Source organism: Nomascus leucogenys, chromosome 16, assembly GCF_006542625.1.
Source record: "Nomascus leucogenys isolate Asia chromosome 16, Asia_NLE_v1, whole genome shotgun sequence".
Taxonomy (NCBI): Eukaryota; Metazoa; Chordata; class Mammalia; order Primates; family Hylobatidae; genus Nomascus; species Nomascus leucogenys.
The window spans coordinates 7,403,078-7,410,866 of NC_044396.1; the positions used below are offsets into that span (position 1 = coordinate 7,403,078).

General features: G+C 37.0%; 1 pseudogene; it reads left to right on the forward strand.

The window, feature by feature from the left end:
• The first annotated feature begins 3,686 nt into the window (after window positions 1-3,686).
• Window positions 3,687-3,932, forward strand: LOC115830700 (annotated as a pseudogene).
• Window positions 3,933-7,789: the final 3,857 nt, after the last annotated feature.

A 7,789-nucleotide genomic window follows, 5' to 3' on the forward strand; every position in this document is an offset into this window, starting at 1 on the left:
CTTCATCCTTACAGCTTCCTCTAGCTACCCTCCTATATCTTTCTTCCCTTTTAATGCCAAGTTTCTTGAAAAAGTATTTTACATTTCCGTTCTCTACTTCAGTTCCCTTTCAGTCCTCAATCCACTGCAGTGTGACTTATTCTACCAATACTTAATGAAAATTGCTTTCACTAAAGCAAATTATGACATGCTGGTTCCTAAATTCAAAGCACTGTAAGGAACCTTATCTGACCTCTCTGCTATATTTAAAAACAGACCATTGGCTATCTCTTCACTCCAGGCATCCTGACCACCTGATCATATTTTCTCTCACTTCTCCACTTTACATATTTATTCTTCCAACTAGAACTTTTTCTTTTTCCCCCATCCCTTCATTCTTTTCTCTTCATAGTCTATAATACTTGTTCATTCTCATAACTGCATGTTTAGTTCAAAAATTTGACTTTCAACAGGTGCTGGAGAAGATGTGGAGAAATAGGAACACTTTTACACTGTTGGTGGGACTGTAAACTAGTTCAACCATTGTGGAAGTCAGTGTGGCGATTCCTCAGGGATCTAGAACTAGAAATACCCATTTGACCCAGCCATCTCATTACTAGGTATATACCCAAAGGACTATAAATCATGCTGCTATGAAGACACATGTACACGTATGTTATTGCGCAGTATTCACAATAGCAAAGACTTGGAACCAACCCAAATGTCCAACAACGATAGACTGGATTAAGAAAATGTGGCACATATACACCATGGAATACTATGCAGCCATAAAAAATGATGAGTTCATGTCCTTTGTAGGGACATGGATGAAACTGGAAATCATCATTCTCAGCAAACTATTGCAAGGACAAAAAACCAAACACTGCATGTTCTCACTCATAGGTGGGAATTGAACAATGAGAACACATGGACACAGGAAGGGGAACATCACACTCCGGCGCCTGTTGTGGGGTGGGAGGAGGGGGGAGGGATAGCATTAGGAGATATACCTAATGCTAAATGACGAGTTAATGGGTGCAGCGCACCAACATGGCACATGGATACATATGTAACAAACCTGCACATTGTGCACATGTACCCTAAAACTTAAAGTATAATAATAATAAAATTTAAAAAAAAAAGAAAAAACAATCTGACTTCCAAAATAAAAACATATTATGAGTGATAGTAATATATTACTAGGAATGGTAGGTAATGAACAACTCTGAAATACCAGTGGTTTAGCAAATAAAACTCTATTTATCACTAATGCTTGGTCCAACATGGATGTTGCTAGCTGGGCAGCTCTCATGGGTTTCTTTGTTCAAGTAGAGGTTCTGGGATTCAGGATCCTTCTTTTTCTTTATGCTATTATCTTCAGCATGTCTGTTCCAGGGTTACTGTGGGAAGGAAAATGATTATAGTAAATGCATAACTGCTAATTATCCACCTGAGTCTGGATAATTATATTTCATCAGCCAGATTAGCCACTGGCCCCTTTTGGATGCAAGGCGTCTGGAAAATGTAGTTCCTGGCTGGACAGGTGCGTCCCTGCAGCAACTTAGACTCTAGGAGGGGAGCACACATCTTCATTGTTAGCAGCCACAGCTTACTGCATTTTTCAACTTTTATATGACTTTAACAATTCTCAGTAATGATGGCATTTACTCTCCCAAAGGGTAATTAAGTGCTCTTTTGTGTCTCGGCAGTGATCGCCATTAACATTCATGTTATTTGAGATGCTGATGCATTTAATGTTTTAATTAGGTACCAAGAGAATGTAGCAGATTGTCTGAGAGACCTTGTCTATATCTTTTGTCAAGTAGAACTGCTTCCTAGTGTCTCTCTGCCTCATTGACTCACCATCTTTTTTCAAATCTCATCTGAAAATATGCCCTTCTCTTTGGACTATGCCTCTTAATTTATTTCTTCCTCTGCTTTCTATTATTTAACTTTGTATTGTTTAAATAAATTAGGTTACATTATTGTGTATGGAAGACGCTAATCAAAGGAAGCTATTACACACTATTTAGAATTTGTATTTTACTTGATGTTTTAAAAGCACTTTACAGTATCAGTTAGTAAATTATCACAGCATTCTAGACAGGTAAATTGATTATATCTTTGTTGTTATTAGTTTTGATAAATAGCCCATCTCAGAGAAGGACAAAAGGAGGCATGCTTTGCTTCACAGACACATGTGTGCTAAACTCCTTCCTCTTGGTCCAATACTAATGGAAGTTCATAATGATAGAAATACTAGCAATTATTCCCTGAGGTCCTGCCATGACACCATGGTAAACGATTTACATAGGTTAAACCTGCAATCTCTACAATATTCCAGTTGGGTGCTGTGAGGGACTATGCCTTATATCGCTCGCTTTGCAGCCTGAGTTGCTTCATTCACATTGTTCAAAGACAGTCTAGTACAGCACTAGATCAGTAACTTGCAATTTGTTTATTCTCAGTAAGTGATGAATGAATACATGAAGAAGTATTCTTTTTCCTTCTTTTGCCGCTTGCCATCTGCTTTTAATCTTTTCACTACCAGCATGTCAAGTTAGCCAATTTGACCCTGATGAAGCACTTTCACAGGGACATGGCATGGTGGGGGTACTGAGAAGGCATAAGGAGGAGAAGAAAAAATTGTGATTGGAAATTAAACCATTATAAATGTTTGGTCTTTGCGGAGTTCTGGGCCTGTACCATCAATATTTGTTATAACTCATCATTAGTTACCAAAAACTTTCCTGTCAGGATGTTCTGTGGAAAAGACCTCTTTGATACTAACGGCGGCCTCAATAGAATTTAATCCAAACTTCATTTTCTATTTCCAAGAATAATTGAATAGGTTTAAAATTTGGCAAGCTGGCAGTTTAGATTAAAAATGGAATCATAGGATACTTGCTCTGGGTCTGGAATTAAGGAATTTTTGGTGAGAATCTCTAAATAATGAAGCCAAACCCAGGCAAGATTTTGAAGTGTCTTTTTGATATCAGCTTTTTTGCATATTATTCTCTTCTATGCTCTTTCCCTGATAATGGCTCCATCCTATTTAAAGAGTCCCCATTCTGATCTTGTTCACTGTTTCTTGTCTTACTGGACTAGGTAGTGATGGTGTAAGCAACTTCAGGCCAGTATGATGCTTCACAATTGTACCAGTCTCCTCTGAGCTGCCTCAGGAGGCTTGCTACACTCACAAACCCATTCAAAAAGGATTCTCCCTTGTACCTTTGTTCACTTTGTCCCTTGTGACTCTGCCTTTTTAGCTAGTACTACCTAACTTTAGTACTCCACATATTAGAGAACCAAAAGACAGTGAGTTACTATAGAGGTGACTAAAGATATTATATAAAGGTGTTAGTATAAATGTAAGGACTTCAATAAATATACACACTTTCCTAAACACTAAAGGAAAATAAATAGGAAGGAAAAGAGACCACATAGTATGTGGCAAATGTAACATACAACAGTGTGATAATACTGAAAGCAAACATATCTATAATATTAATAAAAGTAACAGCTTATCTTGATTACTAAAATAAATTTTCATATTGACTAACAAAGCTAACCCTACACTATGCTGTATTGAAGACACACAATTGAAATAAGCAAATTCAAAAGGTTAAAATTGAGATACTGTTTAGCCCAGGGCCTGGTGGCTAGGCTTTTTCTTTCCTTTTGAGTCAGAGGCCTCTGCCACAAACATGCTCTGCTAGATTCTCAGTCAGGCCAAGAAACATCCGAGCTTGATCCCCCTCTTTGCATTTATTGGAGCTGGAGGTACTGGAGCAGCACAATTTGTCTTGCATCTGGCATCGTTCAATCCAGATGTTAGCTGGGACAGAAAGAACCCAGAGCCCTGGAACAAACGGGGTCTCAATGATCAATACAAGTTTTACTCAACGAATGTAGATTACAGCAAACTGAAGAAAGAAGGTCCAGATATTTAAAAGAAATGTTTCACTATAAAGTTGCCTTAGAATGAAAGTCTTCCGGAAGCCATCTGCACATTTTTCTACATAACCAGGAAATAGTTCTCCTCTAGATGTATGAAATCATGTTGATGAATGTGTTGGAGATTACACTGATTAATACGTAACTGAAACTTGAAACAAACAAAAGGTTAAAATTAAAAGGATGGGTGAATATACAACAGGTAAATGCAAATAAAAATGAAGCAGGAGGTAAAATTTTGATATCAGAAAAGGTAAAATTCAGGCCAGAAAACATTAACTAAGACAAAGAAGTACACTTCTTGAAGCTAAAGTCTGCAATTCATAACAAATGACACAATAGCAACAGTTACAAAGGAGACACTACAGGAAATGAAAGGGAAAATGGAGACACTCTAATATCAGGAGACTTCACCACATCTTTTTATGAAAGGTAAATAAGTGGACAAAAAATGATAAAAATATAGAAAATACAAACAAAAAATTAATAAGCAACTGGATAGCAATATATTATTTTCCTCTAAATTAAAGAATATTCCTTGTTCAGTGCACTTGTATATTTATAAAAACTAACTGGACTAGACCACAAGTAAAGCCTCAACAAATTCCAGAAAGTAAAATAATTCAAGTAAGATCTTCTAATCAAAATTTAATAAAACTAGAAATCTGTAAGAAAATGCAAATTTTTTAGAAGATACCAACCCTGTAAAAATTTTAAGTTTTCTGGCCGGGCGCGGTGGCTCACACCTGTAATCCCAGCACTTTGGGAGGCCGAGGTGGGTGGATCACAAGGTCAGGAGATAAAGACCATCCTGGCTAACACGGTGAAACCCCATCTCTACTAAAAATAAAAAAATTAGCCAGGCGTGGTGGCAGCCACCTGTAGTCCCATCTACTTGTTAGGCTGAGGCAGAATGGCGTGAACCCAAGGCGGAGCTTGCAGTGAGCCGAGATCACACCACTGCACTCCAGCTTGGGTGACAGAGTGAGACTCCGTCTCAAAAAAAAAAAAAAAAGTTTTCAAACTTTCTGTGAAACAACTCTTGGAACAAAGAGGAAACATAAAACAAAGCTGCAAGGTTTATAGAAAGTAATAGCAGGCTGGGCGCGGTGGCTCACGCCTGTAATCCCAGCACTTTGGGAGGCCGAGGAGGCTGGTTCACGAGGTCAGAAGATCGAGACCACGGTGAAACCCCGTCTATACTAAAAATAAAAAAAAAATTAGCCGGGCGCGGTGGCGGGAGCCTGTAGTCCCAGCTACTTCGGAGGCTGAGGCAGGAGAATGGCGTGAACCCGGGAGGTGGAGCTTGCAGTGAGCCGAGATTGCGCCCCTGCACTCCAGCCTGGGCGACAGAGCGAGACTCCGTCTCAAAAAAAAAAAAAAAAAAAAAAAAAAGAAAGTAATAGCAAACACATAAAGTAAATCTATGGAAAACTGTTAAAGTAGCAAATTTTCTTAGGAAAGTTTATATCCTTTAATATCTATATCAAAGATGATAAAATAAATAAATTAAAATTTTAACCCCAAAGCTAAAAGTGCTCAACAAAGCAAACCAAAAGAAAGACAAAAGGAAAAATTTACAAAGATAAAATTAGAAAAAAATTAGAAAAGAGAAAAACAATAGAAAGAAAATCGGAGAAATGAATAAATTGATTATTCGAAAAAATAAAACCTAGACAACTAAATTTAGTAAAGGAAAGGCACCAATTCAATAAGCATAATAAAGGAGAAATTATCCAATGAAACAGAGAAAAACTTTTAAAAATCACTATTGTGCAACTATATAATAATATTAAAAACTTAGATAAAATTAAAACCGTTTAGGAGCATATAATGACCCAACCTAACTCCAGTGGTAAAGAAAGTCTAAACAAATCAGTTATTGCAGACGAAATAGAATCTTGAGCATTTTCCTCAATGAAAAGACAGGGACTACTGGATGATTTCATAGGGAATTCTCCCAAGCTTTTAAAGTTTAGATACCATTCTTTTAAAGTGCTCCAGATAAAAAAGAAGGGAAACTTCCAGATTTCTAGTTCTATAAACATGGTATTCATATCAACCTCTGATAATGATTGTACAAAAATCAAGCAATGTATCATACTTACTAACGTTGATCAAAAAATCTCAAAAACAGTAACAAATAGAATCTATCAGTACATTAAAAAAAACAAAATATCCAAGTGTAGTTCATTGAAAAATATAAAGATGGTTAATATAATCATCTCCATGAATATGGAAAAGACATTAGACAATATTAAACACCTATTTCTCATTTTAAAAAATTCAATAAAATAAGAATTAGTAGTGTATCAGTCCATTGTTGCATTGCTATAAATACCTGAGACTGGATAATTTATAAATAAAATAGGTTTTATTGCCTCACGGTTCTGTAGGCTGTACAGGAAGCATGAAGCTGGCTTGGCTCCTGGGGAGGCTTCAGGAAATACATCATGCAGGAAGCAGGAGAGGGAGCAGGCACTACTTACATGGCAGGAGTAGGAGTAAGAGAGAGAGAGGGAGGAAGAAGGTGCTACACACTTTTAAACAACCAGATCTCATGAGAACTCACTATCATAAGAACAGCACCAAGGGGGTGGTGTTAAACCATTCAGGAAGGATCTACCCCCATGATCCAATCACCTCCCACCAGGCCCCACCTCCGACATTGGGGATTACAATGTCACATGAGATTTGGGCAGGGACACAGATCCAAACCGTATCAAATTGGTTCTTTTAAAATATGAAATATGGCAGTGCATGGTGCTCATGCCTGTAATCCCTGCACTTTGGGAGGCCAAGGTGGGTGGATTGCTTGATGCCAGGAGTTCAAGACCAGCCTGGCCAATATGGCAAAACCCTGTTTCTACTAAAAATACAGAAATGTTAGCTGGGAGTAATGATTTGTGCCTGTAGTCCCAGCTGCTCAGGAGGCTGCTGTGGGAGAATCACCTGAGCCCGAGGTGGTCAAGGCCGCAGTGAGCTGTGATCATGCCACCGCACTCCAGCCTGGATGCAGCAGAGCAGGACCCTGTCTAAAAAAAAAAAAAAAAAAGAAAAGGAAAAAGAAAAAGAAAAGAAATATGTATTTCTTAGCATGAAAGACAGTTTCTTACTATATGAAGCACTAAGTCCTGCTAGCATCAGGTATTGTTGTGGCATTAAAGAACAAGAAGGAAACATGGATGAATAGCTTTATAATCTTAAGTAGGAAAAAACTGTCTCAAAATTCAGAACTCATGGAGAAAATATCAATATATAATACGATATGTTAAAAATTCTATGCATGGCAGAAAAAAAAAGGAAAACAGCACAAGGGAAATATATGTATGCATTTTTTACCAAAAAAATTAATATTTAAAAATTTCCAAGATGGAAAAAGAGATCAATAATCCTACAGCAAAATGGGCAAAATATATGAACAAATATTTCACAGAAGACATGAAAATGACTCTTAAACACACAAAAATGTACTCAAATATACTTAACAGCAATGCAAACTAAAATTCTCCAAGATATGCTTCTTACATTGCAGACTGACAAAAGTCAAAGTTCACTGCCTTCTCAATTGATAAGACTGTGAGGAAACAGACACTCTGTTATATATTGTTATTGAGAATGCAAATAAAACGACTTCTGTAGAGAGGAATTTGGTAACAGGTAGCAAAATTACATATACATTTATCCTTTACTTAGCAGTTTCATTTCTAGGAATCTACCTCAACATACATTGAAGTATAATACGGTAAAAATATGAAATAATTTGCTCACATGAAATGAAATGATTTAAAGTTATTCACTCTGTTATTATTTGTAGTAGCAAAATATAAGAAACGAGTGTCTGCCAAGAGAG